Source organism: Phalacrocorax carbo, chromosome 1, assembly GCF_963921805.1.
Source record: "Phalacrocorax carbo chromosome 1, bPhaCar2.1, whole genome shotgun sequence".
NCBI lineage: Eukaryota > Metazoa > Chordata > Aves > Suliformes > Phalacrocoracidae > Phalacrocorax > Phalacrocorax carbo.
In genome coordinates, this window is record NC_087513.1 from 207,562,878 (window position 1) to 207,584,502 (window position 21,625).

The 21,625-nt window shown below is 46.2% G+C and overlaps 1 protein-coding gene across 1 annotated transcript in view; it reads right to left on the minus strand.

The window, feature by feature from the left end:
• Positions 1-20,445, minus strand: part of FAT3 (FAT atypical cadherin 3) — a 432,050-nt gene extending 411,605 nt beyond the window's left edge. Inside the window, exon 1 of the mRNA XM_064441382.1 lies at positions 20,307-20,445. The gene's annotated coding sequence lies outside the window, so the exon portion shown is untranslated. The remainder of the gene's footprint in view (positions 1-20,306) is intronic.
• Between the last annotated feature and the right edge of the window lie 1,180 nt (positions 20,446-21,625).

The window sequence follows — 21,625 nt, forward strand, 5'->3', positions numbered from 1 at the left end:
AGCTTAACTTTGCAGCAAACCTTTAAAACACTTCACAGCACCTTTTGGAAGGGGCAGAGCTGCTTGCTGCTCCAGCCTGACCTGTTACACCCACACTTACCCACCCCGGCCAAGAAACAGGTTACAAGTCATGCCAGGGAGGGCGAGGGAACCGTCGGAGGTATTGGTACAGAAGGGATTAAGGACTGGAGACGGTCAGACAGCTGTGATTAAAGTCCCTTCGCACCATTTAAGGTGTGACGTATCTATAACTATCCATAAGATGCCAACAGTCAGACCTGCAGGTACATCACCTCCCAGGATGCGGGTAGGACAAGCTGGACCTTTGCACTGAGGAGCGCAGCTCAGGGCGTGCACATCCCGAAACCACCACGCAGGGATCCTGTAAAAATTAAGGGGTTTGCTCGTTTGCTCTTTTTAAGATTTGGGCAAACTAAAGTGAGTCATAAGTACCAGAAAGCTTCAAATATGCAAATATATACTGCAAAGAATCAAAACATTTACCCGACACCTGCTTGCTGCAGGATTTAACTCAGTCAACAAAATTCTCGGGTAACTCCCTGCTGAGTACCCAGCTTCTTGTCATCATCTCAGCGTCTGGGAATAAAGGTTCTGGGATTTCTGTCAGAAAACTGTCTCCCAGTCCTATCTATTTCTTGTGTTAACTTTCAAGAGTGAGATAGGAGAAAACTGTGAAGTTTCACATTCCTCTACGATCCAAGTTGCCGGAGAAAGCTCACTTTGTCACCTCCTCCCTCCTTTCAGAGTTTTTCCTGAGACAGAGCTATAGGAAATCTGATTTTATTCACTCCCCTGAACTTGCAGCATCTTATATTACAACCTCTCTTGAGGATAACTCTGGCATTGCTCAGTGCTGCTTGCTGCTCCCCAAGAGCAGTCCAGCCACAAAGGGGAGAGGGGGGACAAACGCCACCCCCACCAGCCGCGAAGCTCCAAGTATCAGCTGCAGAACAGACCGTGGGTCCTGTTAACTTCACTGTGCAGCTGCTAGGAAAAGTATTTCAGCTGCCGATCTGCATTACATTAAGTTGTTGCCCTAGAAACATAAGTGACATTACAAATTCAAGCTTCAAAAAAAAATTGTATTTTGTAAAAACTTTGCACTTCTCGCTATACCTTCCCCCCTCCCCCTCTACTTCTTAAAAGGACTAAAATCCAATAGATGCAAATAAAATCACAGAAACACATGAAGAAGCCTTCCAATTACTGACAGGGAGCAATTTGCAAGCACTAATAATAGCTGCACCTTATTGGACATCATATTGAGATGAAGCAAACTAAAACAGTTTTTGCAATGGGGTTATATTATTCAGGTCCAATTAACAGTAGATGTAAAACTGAAATGAGATAAAGACCACTTTCTGCTAGCAGTCTCATTGAGTCTGTGATATTACCAAAGATCAAAAGAAGCATCTTAAGCAAGCTATTCTCATTGCAAAATAAATAAGTGCATTTTAATGAGAAGGAAAATAACCTGTGCGTCAAGAATTAGCAACTTGAATGTGGAGCAAGTCTGCCTGACTGAAATGGAAAGAAGACCTTAAAAACATCAGATTAACTAGAAGCTTGCAACAACAGCTCACCCTATCACTTCTTAAAGCTCAAAATACAGAAAGAAATGTAAACTAATATATATTCTATTTCTGCAGGACACATTTTTTTTCTACTCACCTCCTTATAGACGGATATTACTTCTGCATAGGTGTATTATCACTCTGTATTTCTATTTCCAGAAAGTAATAAAAAAAAAAAAGTATTAATCTGATGCCGGCTCAGAAACAGGAAAAAAAGAGTCCCAAAAGTCACCCACCCCACCTCCTCCAAACTTGTACCAGATATATCAGAATGAAGATGCTAAATCAGAAAATCCAACATATTTAAAAGGCACATGTGACATGTGATGGTTTTTCATGACTTGTATAAAATAGTAAAAGCAAAGAGAAAAACCTTCAATCTCTTAAAAAAAAAAAAAAAGTCTTGAAAAATTAATTCCAAAGATGACTGAAAAAGATCACAACTTATGATCTTTTTCAGTCATAAATCCTTTTCAAGACAGAAAAAACAACCGAAATATATTTTGGAGTTCTTTTCAACCACTGACTTGCTAAAGCTAAGAAAGTCAAAACAAGGCAACAATCACAGAAAGACAGACTTCAACCTAACATCAGCCTGGACTTGCATTAGAAATACCCGTACTACTCCAAAATAATATCTACACCAAAGCATATAATATAATTATTCTTTATCCATTGCGCTGATTATGACTTCTCCTGAAGTGACATATTGTTCTGGTGCCGTGCTGTAAAACTAATATCACAGACTGCACTTTTGCTTGCTTCATTTTCATGAACGTGCCAAGTACTTTCCCCTTTCAATTTTAGGCTCAGATTTTACAGTAAAATTTCTCTCAGAAAGCTTCATCTCATACTAGAGATTTTATTAGGCCAGTTTTTCACTTGTATTTCACACTACTTAAAGCCAATGTGTTTGCACAAGCATACTTCCATGCTTACAACAGGGAAAAAAAAAAAGAAACAACCTGATGCAGGCGTACCTAGCCTAAAGAAGGTAATGCCATGTGACATGAGGGATGTTTCCAGCTGGATGCTACTACCCCAGGTTGAACACAAAGCACCAATGAAGAACATGGGGAGAAAGAAAAAGGAAAAGGCACGTCCTTTTTATTGTAAATTCATTGCAACAACTAACAAAGCCACCAAGACACACAAATATGACACTCCAAAATCTCAAGTTTATTTTGAGAGACAGTTGTGCTGAGGTTTTTCCAAAATCCTGCATAGGACTGGCAGTAGGCACAAGACCCTATGGCAGGGACAGACACCCACACCCCTCCAGAGGCAATGGAGCCACATCCATGCCTCCAATCACTAATTTATCAACTGAATTAATTTATCCCAACATTGCTATGGATTCATTCAATAACTTGAAGACAACTGAACTTGCCTTTTAGTCCCAGTCATTTGGTGGGTTGACTCTACTCCTGCAACTGATTACACGACTCAACTGTGTATTAAACGAAGTAGGATTTCTTCTCTAAAACAACCTGCTCCAAAATATAATCCTGAAATTCACTAGGAAATTATTTTATTATGCCATACCCCTTTAGTACTGCATCACTAGTTTTACATACCTCTAGAAGACTCTAGAAATTACTTGTGTAACTTCCTTAGACTGCAAAGTAACAGGATGACTCAGTTAATTTATTTACATTTTCTGTAATTTGGCATTTGAGCCCACAGAGACATTACTTTGTTGTCATCTCCACTCAAATTCTGCCTTGTTAGCGCCTAGAGAAATCAATGCCATGCAGCAGTTCATTTTTATAACTTCATCTCCTTTCAACCTAGAGCTTCATTAATGTGAAAACTAAACAGGTACACAGCTTGCTGTCTTTCTATGCGTTAAGCAAATTTATACAGATATGAAAAGAGAAAAATTAGATGAGGATGCTTGTTAATTCACAGAATCACAGAATGACAGGGGTTGGAAGGGACCTCTGGAGATCATCTTGTCCAACCCCCCTGCTTGAGCAGGCACACCCAGAGCAGGGGGCACAGGAACGCGTCCAGGCGGGGTGTGAATGTCTCCAGGGAAGGGACTCCACAGCCCCCCTGGGCAGCCTGTGCCCCTGCTCTGGCACCCGCACAGGGAAGGGGTTTTCTCTCAGATTGAGGTGGAACTTCCCGTGTTCCAACTTGTGCCCGTTGCCCCCTGGCCTGTCACTGGGCACTACAGAAAAGAGCCTAGTCCCATCATCCTGACACCCACCCTTTAGATATTTATAGGTATTGATGAAATCCCCCCTCAGTCTTCTCTTCTCCAGGCTAAACAGACCCAGGTCTCTCAGCCTTTCCCTCTAAGGGAGATGCTCCAGGCCCCTCATCATCTTGGTAGCTCTCCGCTGGACTTGCTCAAGCAGTTCCACACCCTTCTTAAACTGGGGGGCCCAGAACTGGACACAGCACTCCAGATGTGGCCTCACTAGGGCAGAGTAGAGGGGGAGGATAACCTCCCTCGACCTGCTGGCCACACTCCTTGTAATGCACCCCAGGACACCGTTGGCCTTCTTGGCCACAAGGGCACAGTGCTGGCTCAGGGTCACCTTGCTGTCCCCCAGCACTCCCAGGTCCTTCCCAACAGAGCCGCTTTCCAGTAGTTCAGCCCCCAGCCTGTACTGGTGCCTGGGGTTGTTCCTCCCCAGGGGCAGGACCTTGCACTTGCTTTTGCTGAATGTCATGAGATTCCCCTCAGCCCAGCTCTCCAGCCTGTCCAGGTCTCGCTGGATGGCAGCACGGCCTTCTGATATATCAGCCACTCCTCCCAGCTGGGTATCATCAGCGAACTTGCTGAGGTTACACTCTGTCCCATCATCCAGGTTATTGATGATATGTTGAACAGGACTGGACCCAGCACAGACCCCTGGGGAACACCACTAGTGACAGGCCTCCCTCCAGACTCTGCTCCATTGATCACGACCCTCTGAGTGCTGCCATTCAGCCAGTTCTCTGTCCACCTCACTGTCCACTCATCCAGCCCACACTTCCTTAGCTTGCCTGTGAGGATGCTATGGGAGACAGTGTCGAATGCTTTACTGAGGTCAAGACAGACAACATCCCCTGCTCTCCCTTCATCGATCCAGCCAGTCACGCCATTATAAAAGGCTATCAGGTCAGTCAGACACGATCTTCCCTTGCTGAATCCATGTTGCCTGTTTCTGATAACCTTCTTGTCCTCTACATGCCTGGAGATGACCTCCAGGATGAACTGCTCCATCACCTTTCCAGGGATGGAAGAAAGGCTGACTGGCAGGTAGTTCCCCTGGTCCTCCTTCTTGCCCTTTTTGAAGACTGAAGTGACCTCCAGTCCGTCCAGTCAGTCCAGTGCTGTCCTCCAGTCCTCAGGCACTTCTCCTGTCCTCCACGATCATTCAAAGATGATGGAGAGTGGCTTAGCAAGAACATCCGCCAGCTCCCTCAGCACTCATGGGTGCATCCCATCGAGGCCCATGGATTTGCGAGGATCCAGTTTGCATACGTGATCTCTAACCCAACCCTTCTTAACTGATCGTAAGTCTTCCTTCCTCCAGATTTGTCCTCTCTCCTCTGGGGGCTGAGACGCCTGAGGACCAGCCTTAGCAGTAAAGGTCAAGGCAAAGAAGGCATTCAGTAACTCTGCCTTCTCTGCATCCTGCATCGCCAGGGCCCCTTCCTTGTTCAGCAGTGGGCCCACTGTATCCCCAGTCTTCTTTTTACTGCTGATGGATTTAAAGAAGCCCTTCTTGTTATCTTTGACAACTGACAACTGACAATGACTCCCCCATTGTGTGTGATAGCATTAGCATTGCCAGTTTGTCCCCCACACCCTGAGTTCTGTGCATCTACTAACTTATTTTTGATTAAAGTGTCCCATGCAAGTTTATGAAAGGTTTTTAAACTATTCGGAGAACAACAGTTTTTTAAATTGTTGAATGTACAACAACCATCTTGTTATTTCTTTTCCACCTTGTCCCCTGAAGAATGGAAAAAAAAATACTGGAAAAGTTGGGAAATGGAGGAAGTCCATTTCCCATTCTTAAGTTTTAAAATGCTCCTAAACAATTAGATTTGGGTGAAAATCCTTTTCTGTCAAAACCAAAGTGACCAAACAAAAATAAGTAAAAATTTAGAGGTTCCAAAGCTGTTTCAGAACAATGGATCACTCAGGATTTCAGACCGGGCTCCCCAGCGTGCTCACAAGTCTCCTGCAGCTCTGTAACCACCAGTCAGCCCCAGAGCACTCCTGGCCAACCAATACCAATGCATATCCCAACCATTGCTGTCATTTCACCAGCATCCCTTCTCTGTGCAGTAACAGGTCAGTTCTTCCAGTTGTTTCAAGTTTCCGAGATTGAAATATCACTATTTTAATCCTTCATTTAATAAGCATTGCTCTGCATAAAGACAGGTTTGAAATTTTCCTTCCTTAAAAAAAAAGGATCGTTAATGCGCATAGATTTAATTATTTTTTTATACTGACATGTCCATATTCTGACCCATGAATTATTCTGCTCTTCCATTAGCCCTAGGATGTTTCAAAAAAAGCTAAGCTACACGGTCACCCTGCCCCCCAGCAACCCCTTTCCTACACTGCCCTATGTGATCCCCCGCTATACCATGATGATCACTGACTCCTTTCAAGCACTTAAAACCTCAAGAGCCAGAACTTCATTCATAGTCGCATAACTAAATAATGAGGTTTCCCCAGTGCAAAATGGAAGCACAAGAACGCTCCCATTTTGCCCTGCCAAACCCCAATCCCTCTTTCAGTGACCTCCTCATTATGTGCAAAATAATTGGACTCTTACCCTTGTGTTCATCACGGAGAGGGAACCGGTGTCGTCACTTGCTCATCACGCAAACAGCTTTCTGCGGGTCCCAAATCAGGGCACCTCGATTCCTGTGCACACCCCGTGACCACAGCCCTCTGCAGGGGGGGTACCACAGTCCCTCTACCACCCACGCAGCGGCACAGTTTGCCTTGCATGGGACACACACAGAGACAGTGCCTCACACCAACGTCAGCAATCACATGTGCAAAAGAATAATCTTGCACAGCCTCAATTAACCTGTTTTAACCCCTTCATCCATAAAACCCAAAGACAATGGGTTTGGCTATCTCTGCATGGGAACGAAGGCCTGAGATGAGCTTTATTTCCAAAATCAGAATATAAGATGCTTCCTGCAATTTTGACTACCTATCCAGTACTCTCTGCTTTACACCACCAACCCCTGAATAAATCACCGCCTCTGCTTCAGCATCTTTCTTCCAACCTCCCTGTGTGAGAACTGTAAGTCTGTCTAGGGTCTTTCCCAGCTCACTGACCCACTTACTACCACAAAGACAGACATTAATATTATAAAATTATTTCTCTTTTAATTTCTGCTATGTTTTTTCCTTTCTAATTGCTGCTTCCCAACTACAGACTCTCTGTAAGTTAAGTGTGCTTACCTTTGTCAAGAACTTTTGTCTAAAAACTACTTTCACAAAACACAATGCCCACATGTTCTCAATAGCAGACATCTCCAGCCAAGCACATTAGCAGCTGTTAACCATCCTGGGTCTTCAAATTAAACGAAACCTAGTAGTGACACTATTGCTCTTTTTTTTTTTTCTTTTTTTTTTTTTGTTACACGCCTATAAAGCCCTTTCTTTTCTAACAGACACTAGTGCGGTGGCACAACTGGAGGTCACTGAACCCACCCATGATGATAAGTGGGGAATTTTTATCATCTGATTTCAGCTGGCTAAAAGTTATTTATCTAATCTAAGTTAGTCAGCCCCACTCCCACTCTAATCAGTAACAGCAGCAGGGATCACCCATCCCAAGTGCCTTGCCAGATACCTGGGAACGAAAGAAGGAAAGAATCCCACCTGGAGGCGGTTCGCATTAACCATACAGGGAGCCTCTGCTACGAGGCTGGGGTGACCCTTCATATGTGGAATTCATTTCTCTCCAGCTCTGCTGATGATAAGGAGCCTGTCTTCTTCATGGAGGGGCACCTCCACCTGTGTTCTTCTTGGAGGGGCACCAGTTCAGAGCCTGGACTAAGATCAAATGCACCTCTATGGAAGCTCATGGGTGACTTCCGACTACGTTAAAATCTGGATCTCTTTTCTCTAGAGAAATACCACTTAATTACTTTTATGCTGTTATCACTTGTCTCTTAGAGGAAAGGGAAGAGCAGGAAGGAAATCTTGAGTTAAATCAACATGCACAGCATCCTAACCAACATGATCCTTACTTCGCTACCACGACAGAGCTGGGCCAAGCTTACACAATGCACAGACAAGGATGTAGCTTGCACTGCCGGGGGGACTCAGGAGCAGGAAGGCAAAAAACTAGGATTTCTTCTTTTTTGGTGTCTTCCCTTATGCACTCCTTGCTATACACATACACACATACTCTGTACAAGGACAGTCCAAGACAGTGCAAGATAAAGTAAAATAATAGGAGGAAAGAGAGTCTCAATGGCTGAAATCACAAAGCTTTAATTTTCAGAGAAAATGCAGGTGATCCTCAGTTCCAGTCAAGCTGGATTAACAGAAAAAAACGGTGGCAGCAGCAGAATATGGAGCCAAAATGTCTTACACCCATCTCTGTGCTTTTCTAATCCTAGACAAAACCAGCGAATACATTAGATATTGGTTTAAATGGAAAAAAGTGGTTTATCAGCCAGCCTGTGGCAAAAGGGAGAGAGGGTTATACCCAACACAAAAGGAGCATAAGGGCCTGCAGTACCACCAAACTCATCCCAGAATTGGTCTCCTCCTGGGTCTACCAGCTCTGTGTATTAAGTAAAAAGCTCGCACCCAAGGGAAAACACACAACTACCTTGTAGTGTCTTCTTCCTCTTGGGCAGAACTACTGAGAATGGTCTGCAGCTCTTCAAAAATTTGAGGACAGATCATAAAATCACAGAGGCCATCTAGTCCAACCCGCTGCAGTGAGCAGGGACATCTTCAGTTAGATCAGATTGCTCAGAGCCCCATCCAACCAGACCTTGAATGTTTCCAGGGATGGGGCATCTACCACCTTTCCAGGCAACCTGTTCCAGTGTTTCACCATCCTCACTATAAAAAACAAAAATCTTCTGTTTATCTAGTCTAAATCTACCCTTTTTCAGTTTAAAACTATTACCCCTTGTCCTATCGTAACAGTCTCTACTAAAAAGCCTGTCCCCATCTTTCTTATAAGTCTCCTTTAAGTATTTGTCCTGTAACTGACTCAACCACCAACCCTTGTGTGGACATGGAGCATGTCAATTCATCTCCATCTGCCTTGATTCCTTCATTTCTAAAATGGGAGCGAGTAAGGGACCTGTCCTTCCTCATGAAGCCTGTGGATATTTACCAGTGAAACAAATGATGCATTTGTGGGCTGAAGCTGTGACTCCAGTACATCAGTACAACTGAGCCTCCAGAAGGGGCTGGCTGTGAAGCCCAGTGAGACCATACCAGATAGCAGAAGTTTAGGGCTGTTTAGCAGCATTTTCACTTGTTATCTGTCATTCCTATCAAGCTCCCTCCTTCTAAAGGTTCATCACCTGAAACACCCAGACACAAAATACCAAGATATACTAAATGTTTTCTGGGAACTCATTGGAGAAAGCTATTGGTAGCACAAATCACAATCCCGTGTCTTTGCAGTACAGTACAATAGAGGTGTAGTACAAGTCTGTCCATTTTAATGAAGTTTGCGAGCTTGTTACTAATCCCCTCCCAAGAGATACAGCTTTGGGACTTACTGCTGAGGGTGAGACAAGCCCACCAGGCCAACACCTGCATTGAAAACTTGACCCCAGGTATTTTGCAGAGTTGTACAATACCAGACCTGAAGGTGATGGCAGTAACATCTCTCTCCAAGTGAACTGGGGAAATAGTCCCAAGCTAGTTAGAGTTTCAGCATTTCTGCTTTTCCCTGCAGTTTCTGGTTTCAGTGGGAAGAACACATAGACAAGGATGGCAAAACAGTTTCCTTGGGAGAACTGTTGGCCTGCAGGCTTATTTCTTCATTCCATAACTACTAAGTGAATGTCTCTGGCTGGATTTGGAAATCTAGATATTACAGAAGGTGCCAAGCCTTTATATGTTCACAATACAGCCCACAATGAAGTCTGTTCCACTCAGGGTCCAAACTCAGGGAGGAAAAAATTATCAGTTTTGGAAATGGTGGCAAAATCCACACTTCTCATTCCTGTTGTTGTCCCAGTGACCCAGTGTCAAAGTCAACTCATGAATGGCCATGGAAGAGATGCCAAGAGCTAAAAAACAATCACTACAGGAAAGCAAGTTAGAAAAAGGTTTTTCTTTAAAATTAACAGATTGACATAGTTTTAAAACTCAGTCTGGTGTGTTTTTAGCTTAATTCTGTGGTTTTGTTTGGCTCATGATAAAATAACATTACTTCAAATTAAGGCTCTGACTAGCAATGGGAAAGAAGAGATGAGTACAGTTTACAGCGTGTCTGCATCTAGATCTCTACAACATCCTGATGCCTCTCAGCTGCACCTGGGGTTGACCTGCTGGAATAAGCAGCTGAAGTACCTCTATTTGCAATGTACGGCATGCAACGCTACATGATGGTTGGTTTTAAAGTCCTACTCTGTAAATAGCAGCAACTCAGCAATTACTTTGCAAAGGGCTGTGCTCCCATCGCCACCCGGAAGGTGAGCTTCAGCCTTGTGCTGACTTCATCGTCCAAAGAGAAGGAAGGAAAGAGCAAACCAACCGGATACATCTCCCTCAGGAAACATGTCCGGAATTAATCCAACTTTGTGATTTTAACACGATCTCAGCCCTATGACTTCCTAACAGGTATCTGAGAGGTAGATACTCTAAAGACTTGGCTCTTCTTTTGGATATGAAACCTCGCACTGATTTTATTAAGGCATATTTGATCAAATGCCATGCCACAGGCAGCTCTGGCTTTAGGAAGCTGTTTTGACAGACCCACAGCTGAACATTACTGCAGATAAAGCTACCCTAAAATCCAGCCCTGAGCTGTCACTCCCATTGCACTCAGAACTGTATTACCAAGCAAGGCCTTAAATTACAACCCAGGCTTACATTTTTAAATATTTGTTATAGTTACCCCTGGATACTTTGCTGTGAAACTTGATCAACATGCTGATATAGGCAGAGATTAAGTCATCCAGCCTCTACTGGCAGGGAAACGAACACTCACAAGAAGTCGTCACTATTTTTTTTGTCTGAAATCTAAAGAATCAGATTCTAATCTCAGCTTCACTGTGGTGGACTGAAAATGAATGCCAAGAACTACTTAACCAAGAGACCAGTGCAAATTAGGACTTCTGCTACCTTTAGCAACAAATATAGTTATGCTGTCAGTACAATAAAGATAGCCCACGCATAAAGTGCACCCTGAAGGTGGCCAATCCAATTGTGAATAACTTTAAGACTCATAAGAGCAACATTATTTAAACTCTGTAAGGATGTACCACAATAACAACGACAATCCTCAACGTACACAGGCACTGCACAAGAATTCCCACTCCACACAGGATAATGACCTACATAACTTCTGCTTAATGATTCCTATTAAAGCCGGTGTGTATCTCCATATAACCCCTGAAGGGCATCTGCAAGAATGGCCGTGAGCACAGCATGCTCTGTGGCCATGACAAGCTCCTTGCCCAGCCTGCCTCCTGCACACAGCTGCTGTGCAAGCCCCCAGCTGCCCGGGACCATGATCAGCCACCACGTGTACTTGGGTTCACAAGCTCCTGACTCAGTGGAGGGCTGACCTCTTGTTGCTGGAGAGCAGTTTTGGTCCTGATGGCCATATCTGAACAACCCTCAAGATGCAGGGCTGACATACCCAACAGGACTACTCAAGTGAGTAATGATGCTCCTAAGACTCCAGCAGCGCATCAGTCGGGAGACAATTACTTTTCATGTAAAAGGCTTAGCTCTCTTCCTCACTGGCACAGGGAATGGGGATGTCTCACAGCAGCTAAGCACTGGGGGAAGAGCAGAGAGTAGATGAAAAGCAACAAAATTTTAAAAGGTAAATTATACGCACACGAGATCGTTGCAGGATGCTTCACATTCCCCCCCATGCCAGTGACCCTCTTGATGCAGATGTGAGTCAGGCCAGTCCGCCGGGCAGACTAGCCCCTTGCAGGGTGTACACTGCAAGCAGACTGTGATAGATCTGTTACACCTGCAGGAGTGACGGAATACTAAATTAATTTTATAAACACTTGGGCTAAGAAGTACTTGCACAGCAGAGAAATCATGAAGCAAAAAGGAAAACTCACAGAAGAGTTAGTGAGAGAAGTGATACGAATTTCTGCAATAAACACGCTCCTTTAGCTTTTGTCTGCCTGTCACAATAATGACTTAATCAAAGTTTCTGGGAATAGGTAGTAAAATTCCTTTTATCATCATCATCATAATTTTTTACAAATAAAACAACAAACAAATAACATAAGGGATGAAACATACCCAAAGTTACCAACACTTTGATAAGAGTTGAATCTGGTTTGGTGTCCACCAGATCCTCGTACACCGTCGTCTCCCAGGATCTATGTGCAGACATATTTTCTGCTTGCACATATAGTTAGCTAATGAAAAGCTAAGTCTGAAAGCACGTTTTAGGCTTGTCAATCTAAGAACACCAAACAAAGACATTAACTATGTTGTTTTAGCCATGCTGAAAATCTCAGGTATTTAAGAGGCTTAAAAAAAACCAAAACAGTTAAAGTAAAGGTTACTGTAGCTAAAACTCTTTATGCATCTTTCTCCCTCTCCCTATTCCCCAGCCAGATACCTGGCATAGTCCAGGACCCCAAAACTTCCATGTTCCTTTACTCAGTCACCACCATCAGAAACCAGCACCCTCCCACTGTTTCTTTTCCCATCCTTTGCTTCTCAATGTTCATTAACCCACAACCAGACATGGAAGTACCCTCTACTCGCTCCTTATTCATGTTGAAATCCTCTCACCCCTCCCTTCCACTTTCTCCTTAATATTGCCATGCTTACAACCAACACCTGAAAAACAGTCAGCAGTGGATTAATCAATATTTATTAAATGTTCAAGAATCATTTTAGCTGTCACTAAACAACTCAAAACAGAGGGAAACAGCTCTGGGAAGCACGTTCCAGGATGCAGCTTCTGGAAACAGCTGAGGAAGCAGAGAGAAAGAAACAAAACTCTGTGTCCTCCTACTTCAACATAGTACGCAGGTCTTTTCCCCTATACCTTACTAATCCACAGGGAATCACTGCAGGCTTCATTTCCAGCAGGGCCCTTCAGGCTCCCTCTGCCTACGTTATCCACTGGTTTCCTCCAAAGCAGAGCCCAGGCATACACTGTGCAAGCTCAGAGGGCCAGGACCCCAGCACGAATCCAGCTAAACCTCACCGTGTAAATTCACCCAAAGATAAACCACTGCCAAACAGACGCACCACATATTGGCGAGAGTCAATTCTCAAAGCCCCGTCAGCTGCGTACGTGCCTCGCTATTTATTCCTGATTTCACGATATGGCTTCAAAAGCACACAGAATATTTGCTTATAGTCCTAATGATCTGTATCACAATCCTTTTTACTAATACAATAAACCAAACCAAAGGAGGCTTGTGGGCATCTTTAAATATTCCCTGCACAAACCATGCTGGGTAAAGAACCTCCCAAACAGATGCTGCCGTGCAAAGCAGAGGGAAGCGGGCCAGCAGCCTGCTGCAGGGCAGCAAGGCAGGCCAGCAAAGCCCCATCCAACACATCAGGGGTGATCCAAAGCTCACACACCATTTGGAGAGACCTGTGTCTGCACACAGAAGGTCAATAGCAAGACTTTAAAACCAGCCTGCTCCATGCAAACTCACAAGAACTCCAGCATTATCCAACCTCCTGGCTCCAGGCAACGGGCAAGGGGCTAAGGTGCTTTATCAGCACGCTGCCCCTCATCTCTGCACCACCCCTCATGTCACCCTCCAGCTATGCAGTACCTGGTCATATTGAAGCCTTTTGGTTACTGGAAAGTAGAAGCTGCTTTTTTACCCTGTTTGCATCCTGACCCTGAATGAAAACCTCCAGCTTAAAATAACAATAGTACTAATTATTATTACTGTTGTTCCACCCAATCCTCTAGTTTCTTTACCAGAGGAACACTTCCTTCCGGGTAGCACAGGCTTTTTCTAGGTCCGGACCACTACAATAATATGGACACCCACTATCAAGGGCAAAGCAGGAACAGAAAATTACATTTCTTCCAAAGTGCAAGAATAAAGAAAAAGGCTGGTCTTTTCCAAAGTAAACCGGCAATTCGGCTCCCTTGAAGATCCTAACAGCAAATAGTGGCGTCTGAATTTTTATCAAAAAACATCACAGCAAGCCTCTGGAAAAAATGTCCATGTAAAATCTCAGCTCTGGGTTTACTGACTGCCAGCGTATCCATCGTATGCATCGTATGCATTGCACTGCAGTGAAAATCCATTAAGCTAGGTCATCCCAATACAAGCTGGCAACTCCACCTTGCGTGCAATCCCACCACAAAGATGCAGCCATGCAAGCAGCAACTTAACTCACCTGACCACAGAATAAGCTGCCATTATTTAGTTGACACTTAGGGGATATGAACCAAAGAATTTCAAACATTAGTTTTCACGGGGGGGGGGGGAAATCAAACCCACAAACCCACCCCAGATATGTAAATGTCAAAATTATTAACTAATTATTTAAATACGAAGAGTCAACAAATTTCACCCTGTGGCAGAACACAGAGACATCCTCTTAAGACTCTGGGTGCCATGATTTGTTTAAGCCATATGGGACATAATCACAATTAATATTAAATAGATACCAGTGCAACACATCAGAGAGCAAAACTGACATTTATACTGTCATTATATGCACTTGTCACTAAATTCAATCTGCATTATCATAAGAAGTACTCAATGGTTTGAAGTAAAAAATATAATGTATGTTCAATGTTATTTTTGAATATTAATAAGCTCCTTTATTTTGAGATGTAAAACATTAATAATTGTTCTGAAGAGGGCTCACTTTTAACCTTTAACAACATTCAAGCGGCTGTAATTTTTATCAGATTGTTTGGGTTTTGATTAAGCTCAAGTCCTGAAGCTACAATTAAACTTGCAGCTCCCTTCTCTCACTAGGCTTCCTCCAACAGCTGGAAAAATCTTTGAAGTCTGCTAAGACACCGAAGAAATGTTATGTACAGCCGGTTTGCACAGTGCAAGCAGAGACAAGTTGTGTTGTGCATTTCCAAGGCTGGTGACAGACCATTTCTCACCAGCACTACAGGAAGTCATCAAAACTATTTTCCCCTCCCCAGATGCTCTACAGTACCAAGTTAAGAAGCTGGAAATGCTGCAGGGCAGCATTTTAAGTGCCCTGAATGGCCCCAAACCAACCCTCATCAGCATTAAACCCCACCACCAGCTCCACTAAAGACAGAAGTTGCCTAACTCAGCCTGTTGATGGCCACCTGCCTGGAAAGCGCATCTCAGGATGGGATGCTAAACCCATTTAAAAATAAAAAATAATTTTTAAAAACATCACAGACACCTTTTAAAGCAGGGAGAAATCCACTCAGGCATTAGGGAAGGCAGGAGGATTTCAGCCCAGAGAAGCCACTCCACATGTTGCCGCATCTCTCCGACCAGCTCTGCAGCCGAGGGATGGAGCCGTGGACCCTGCAGGAGCAGAGGGGCAGCACCACCGAAACCCCGCGGCAGAGGCTGCGCTGGCACACGTATAGCGATCAAGGCTATGTTCACTGATGTCAAAGGAAGTTATGTTCATGCACTGAAAGCCGTACGGTTAGTAGTGTCATCATCCAGGAGAAAGAAATAAAATACTGTTTTCTCCCAGGCAAAGCCACTGGTGTTTTTGGTTCGTGTTAACTTGCTGTAAGTGCCTCCAGGGTCCATGCTTTGATTTACTATGGATGATGGGCAGTACAAGCATGGACACGTTTAGGTATAATTATTAGAGTAGCCAGGCTCATACACCAAGAACGACAGTAAAATCAACAACAGCTCAATAAAACAGCGGAGAATTTTCCAACACAAAACTCAACGTCCTCACATCAAGGTCCGCTCTTGATTCTTTCAAGAAACAAAAAAAGTTAAATTAGGAGGTTTTGAGATCAGTGATAGCCTTGCTACTAATCCCATGGAACACCAATTTCACCCAAAATTACTCTGTATTTTGCAGTTTTCATATGATGTTAAGCAAAAAGAAAAACCCCAACAAGCTAAGAACAGTGTGTCTCTCAAACCACCGCATGATGCATATTCTAGTCCTGGACCCAGCACGCCTCCAGCTCCCAGCTCAGCCCTCAAGTCCAAGCACTAAAGAGAGTACAGTACTTAGCATTTAGACATCACACAGAGCAAAGAGTATATTAATGGTTATCATCAACGCTTTGAATTGTAATTATAAAAAAACAACAACAAACCCACAAGCTAGAAGTCCGTGCAGATCCCAGAGCAAAGGTTCGAACGGCAGCCCAGCGGGGTTTGCTCGCATCCCTCTTCACCGCAGTGCCATCTTTTGCATTCTGACAGTACTAACAGTACCCAAAACTTACTTGTCACTGACACTCTCATCCAGATTTTAACATCACTGGTATGACTTCAGGTTCTGATTCAGTGCCTGTTACGATATCTATAATTTTTTGTAGTGGGACAAAATGAGGCCTATACACTTATCTAAATTAAATGAGAATTAGGACTGTTTTGTTTTAGATGCATAAATTCTCATAGCAAACAAGCTAAGAGACACTACAAGGTATAAATTATAACTGTTTAAGATATTCTCCTTATTTAAGACTCTTAAACTAAGAACATAAGGATGCACATGGAACACAGGCTACTCAGTTCCACATTAGTTTATATTTTCATTCCTTTCGTTGCCATACGTGAGCAAAATACTCAAAAGACTGGCATGAAAGCACGGTAAAAGAATGCACTGTAAAAGAAAACTACCTGCACTGGAATTACAGACACCAAAGTGTTTCCACTGTAAAAAAAAAAAAAAAAAATCTGAAAATATCAGACAGATCCAAATACCTCAATCCCAGTCAACATTTTTGTTGTATATTAACAAATCCTCTTCTGTGCCACTGAATATAATAAACTGAAGTAACGCATTCCTGTTGAAAAGATCAGTTTTATTACACGGCCATGACCTGGACCAGCTTTCAACCAGCACTGATTAAATGTAAATTCTGATATTCTGCACCACACACTTTCCACGTGGTAAAAAAAGTATCAAACACTTCCCATTTGTCGCTGTCATTTAACATAAAAATGTATCTAGCTGCTGGATATATGAAGTGTCTCTGAGAATAGCTCACTAGATTACATACGCATAGAAAACTCACTTAGTGTGCATGGGCTAAGTAGGTTGAATTAATGAATGTACTGTTGCTTCACATATTGAATGTCTGTCACTAAACCAATAATTTGCAAATGCAGCAGCAGAGACTGGGGGACGCACTGGCTGCAGCCACTCGTGGCTCCCTCCACTGCAGTCTCAAGAAGCCAATCTTGCTTGGTCCAGAGTGCTTGATCCATGTTCCTGGGAATGACTCAGGTCATGAGCAACGAGACAGCATGTGTCCACATTCGGGGTTTTGTTTCCACTCGTATCTGCCCTGATTTCCTTCCCAGGAATTCCGTGCCTGTGAAAGGCACAGTGTGACATCCTAAGAGATTTACATCTTCCCTGCTCTAACAGACACAGTCTGGGTGGCAACAGAAAAGCAAAAGCTTCCCCTAGAGCACACACCAGGATTACCAACGCGAAGGGAGGACTACTTCTGGATTGAAGCTTTGGCCCGTTGTCATCTATGGCAAAACTCCCACTGAAATCAGCGTAGCCGGGATTTCACCTGTCGCAGCGATTTTGACTCCCTGCCCGTTCTGCCTTGGGACTTCCAGCCAGCACAGTAAGGGTCTTAATAGTGCCAGCAGCTTTTGTGTTATGAAGTGCAGGCAGAAGTTGTGAAACCCTTCACATAAGCAACCAAATACTCATCAGACAGTTAAGAAATTTAAGACACTGCTGAACTGTAAGGCATTCAGACCTGCATCCAGAAGTATGATGTTTCGCATTGGCACACCGTGCTAAAACAAACCTTATCCTAACCAACTTTCTGTCCTTCAGAAAAACCTGACTGTAAATACAAGTGGTGAGTGCAGTTGGCAAGTGTCAGAAGACATTTGAGAACTCAGCACAGAAATACATCTGTAGTGGAACAGCAGCTACAAACTGCTCCTAACAAGCAATGGCTAAACACCCGAACTCTTTCCTAATTGGTCACTTAACTGTATTTGACAGAATCCATCAACCAGAGTACATCAGGTCACAAAGCACAACTCGATGGTAGGTACCGTGACAACTTAACCTGGTGGAATAGAAGGCCCTCGGATCAGAAAGGGAACGAGCCAGCACTGAGGAAAACTGGGGGTGTTATACCCCATCACTGTCCTGCACACACAGGATTAACAACACGGTAACGTAAGGCATAGTTCAGGAAGCACCCCGCATACCGTTGGCACGCAGGTATGGAGCACGCTCATTAAGATGCCAACAGATGCTATGTTAAGAATCAAGCTTACAAAACGAGGAGCAAAAGTAAAGAAAGTGACAGTACGATTCGCTGCATCGAAGCGAGAACAGCCAACTTGCTGATTTTCTACAACACTAGCACCACCAAAGGATCAGGCAGAGGGATATCCATAGTTTCCAGCCCTGCAGTACATTGGCTCCTACCTGACTTTCTCAACAAGACTCCAGTGTTTTTTGGACACAAAGATCACGGCTGTAAGCTCTTTCTCAGCAGCACTCTCCAAAGGCAAGCTGGCTCCGGAGAGATCATTCCTTCCCTCCTCGCATCCACCACCAAGTCCTCTCCAAGCAACAAAAGTAACTTTTTGTTCAGCTGAAGGATAAACCCTCTGTATGTCAGCAGGAAGAAAAAAAGACAGCCAAGAACCAGCCGGGCTATTTTGCCTTATTCTGCTTTCCCAGCTAACGCTTATACCCTCCCCACAACTGCTCCACACCAGGAGTAAGCCATCAGTAAAAGCTCACAGCCTGGGCAGTGACTAGGAAATGGTGCAGCACTTCTGCTCTGCTTTTCTTATAGCTCACCCTTGCTCAATTTTTAATTCCTTTGCTGAGAACTCAAACCAGATTTCATAAAGCAAAGCATTTGCTAAATGAGAGATAAGTTAAAATGCCTGTGCCTGTGGAGAAGACATTTTTTTTCTTTCTTTCTGCTGGACGGAGATTGGTTAAGGATCCCCAAAACCCTGACCAAATGATGCACCTCTCTAAGCCTATCTGACTGCGCAGCGAAGGGAAAACAAATGAATATGAAGGAAAGCATTAATTTCCTCGAGCCTCTTCCTTTTAACCAACCTTGATGCTTTAGTGCCTCTGCCGGGATGCCAGCGCTGACTTCCCTTTATGTCCCATTTACTTGCATTTATTTTAATTGGATCTGGGACTAAGGACGTTCGCCAACGCTTAATCCTCCCAACAACAAAGCAAGGGCATGAAGCCACCACGAACAATAACAAAACAAACAAAACAAAAAAAAAAGAAAAAGACACCCACTGATGCGTTTCTCGGGCAGCACGGCTCTCTTTTCGTCTTGCAAATAATCCAGCGGGGTTCAAAAAGTGGGCAGGAGAGGCTGGATTATTTCCTTTAATAGCCGAAGTTAGAGCTGGAAGAGCCACGTTTAACCCATGCCCGGCCGGAGCAGGTTCCCTCCAAGCGCCTCCCCACGCGTGCCCACCCCAGCCCTTGCACACGCACACACGCGGACACACACTCACAGACCCTCGCACACGGTCCGAGTTTCGGGCACCCCGGGGACGCCGAGGGCAGCGGCGGGGCCGGGCGGCGGGGCCGGGGACCCTCCTGCCGCTGCCCCGCCGAGCCCGGAGCGCCCACCGCCGGCGGAGCCCGGCAGGGGCGGGGGGCCACGGCTGCTCCCCCCGCGGCCCCCAGCACCCCGGCCCGGGGCAGGGCGCTCCCCCAGCCCCAACCAGCGGCCCCGGCGCCGGTGCCTGCAAATGGAGAGAGCAAGGCGAGCCCTCCCTTCTGAAAGCATTTGGAAATAAAATAGATGGATAGAGAGATAGGTAGATAAAAATACGAACAGGCAGATCCTCCGGTAACATCCCTGTCTCCCCAGCCCAGGCAGCTGCAGCCAGTCCCCAGGCTCAGCCAAGAGCAACTGCAGCTGAAGAGCAGCGACAGACACGCACACCCCCTCTCTCCCTCGCCCGCTCCCTGCGACAAAAAAAAAAAAAAAAAAAAAAAAAAAAGGAAAAAGCATTTTAAAAAGCAGTGATTTTTTTAAAAATGCAATCACAGCTCTTGCCTGCATGCGAGCTGCAAATCGCGGTGCGAGGCGGGGAGCGAGCCCGGGGGCGGCCGCCCGCCGCTGCACCTTGCAGGGCAAGGCGGGAGAGGGCTCAGGGCTCGCCGCTGGCTGGGGAGGGGAGCGGGGGATGGAAGCGGGACGCGGGGGGAGCCCCGGCCCCGCAGCCCCGGCCCCGCAGCCCCGGCCAAGCCCCCGCGGCTGAACTTTCCCCAAGTCGCGGCCGCAGCCCCCGGCGCCCCCGCGGCCGCCGCCCGACTTCGCCCGGCGGAAAGTTTCTCCGGCCCCCCCTCCGCCCTCCCGTCCCGAGCCCCCGGCGGGTACGCACCGGCCGGCTCAGCTCCGGGGGCTGCCCCGCCGCCTCCCGCGCCGGGTCTCCATGCCGGCCCGGACGCCGCCGGGGGCTGCGGCGGGAGGAGGGAGAGGGGGCGATCCCCGCCCGGCCGCCGCGCCGAGCACAGCGCAGCCTGCCGGGAGCCCGGCCCGCGGGGAGGGACCGCCGCCAACACCGCCCCGGCCCCGGCCCCGGCCCCGGCCCCGGCCCCCGCCCCGGCCCCGCCCGCCGCGGGGCTCCCACCGGCCCGGCGCCGGCCCCGCGGGACCCCCTGAACCGCTCCCGCAAGGTCTCTCCCCGCGGGGACTCGCCCAAGGTCACTCGCTCCGGGAGAGGCGCCGGGTCTCCCCGCGGGGGTCACCGCCGCTCTCCCGCCGCCGGAGGACGGCGCTGGCCGGGCGGGCAGTGCCGGCTCTGCGCTCACCGCCTGCCCCCCCCGTCCCTGCCCGGCGCTGCGCGGCTTCCCCCGCACCCTGAGCGGTGGGGGTGGCGGGGGGAGCTGGTTACCCCCCCCCCCCCGCCGGTGACACCCCCCCCATACACCGGGCTGGGCGCTTTCTGAGCGCCGGGGCTGGCGCCTGGGTACCAGCACCGCTGCAACTTGCCTGTAAGCACAGTTAGGCTGCCGAGCCCTAGGTCTGGGATAGTCTGTGACAGTCCGCTGTGAAATCTACACCTGTCCAAAGAGCTGCTCCCTTCGGCTTTGCTAGCGAGAAAATATAGTTAGTGCCTTCTGCGCCTTTGGACTGATGCCCGAGTTCCAATTCTGCCTGTTTTAATACCATGTTGTGATAAGGTGCCTGTTTCATCACCCGTTCGTTTCTTTCTCTAGCGGTGGGGCCCAGGCTCCCCCTCGACCAGGTATCTCACTCAAGAGAGAGAGATCACTTTCACATCCTTTTTCGTTTCTTTTTCTTTTTTCTTTTTTTTTTTTTTTTTTAACAGGGGCTACCTTCGGCTATCCCCTCCTCTGCAAGGGCTTTGAAGTGCTGCTAATTTTGTTTGTTTTCTAGTCTGCTGCTCTTTCACTCTGTCCATGCCTCCCCCTTGGCCGCAGGTCAGAACTGCTAACCGACGTACAGGTAAGAGGGTCCCTGTGAGGACCAACAGTGTAGTCCCCTGCCCTGATTCCATAAAATACCCACATGCCCCAGTCAATCTGCTGCTGTAATTTAGTGTGAAGGTGAAAAAACAAGCGAGCAAAGAAAACCCACCAGCAACTCCACTCTAATCACAGGGACCAGGGTAATAATCACAAAGCAGGAGGGCACGGTATGTGCTGTGAAAAATGAGAAGGAAAATAAATAGAAAAA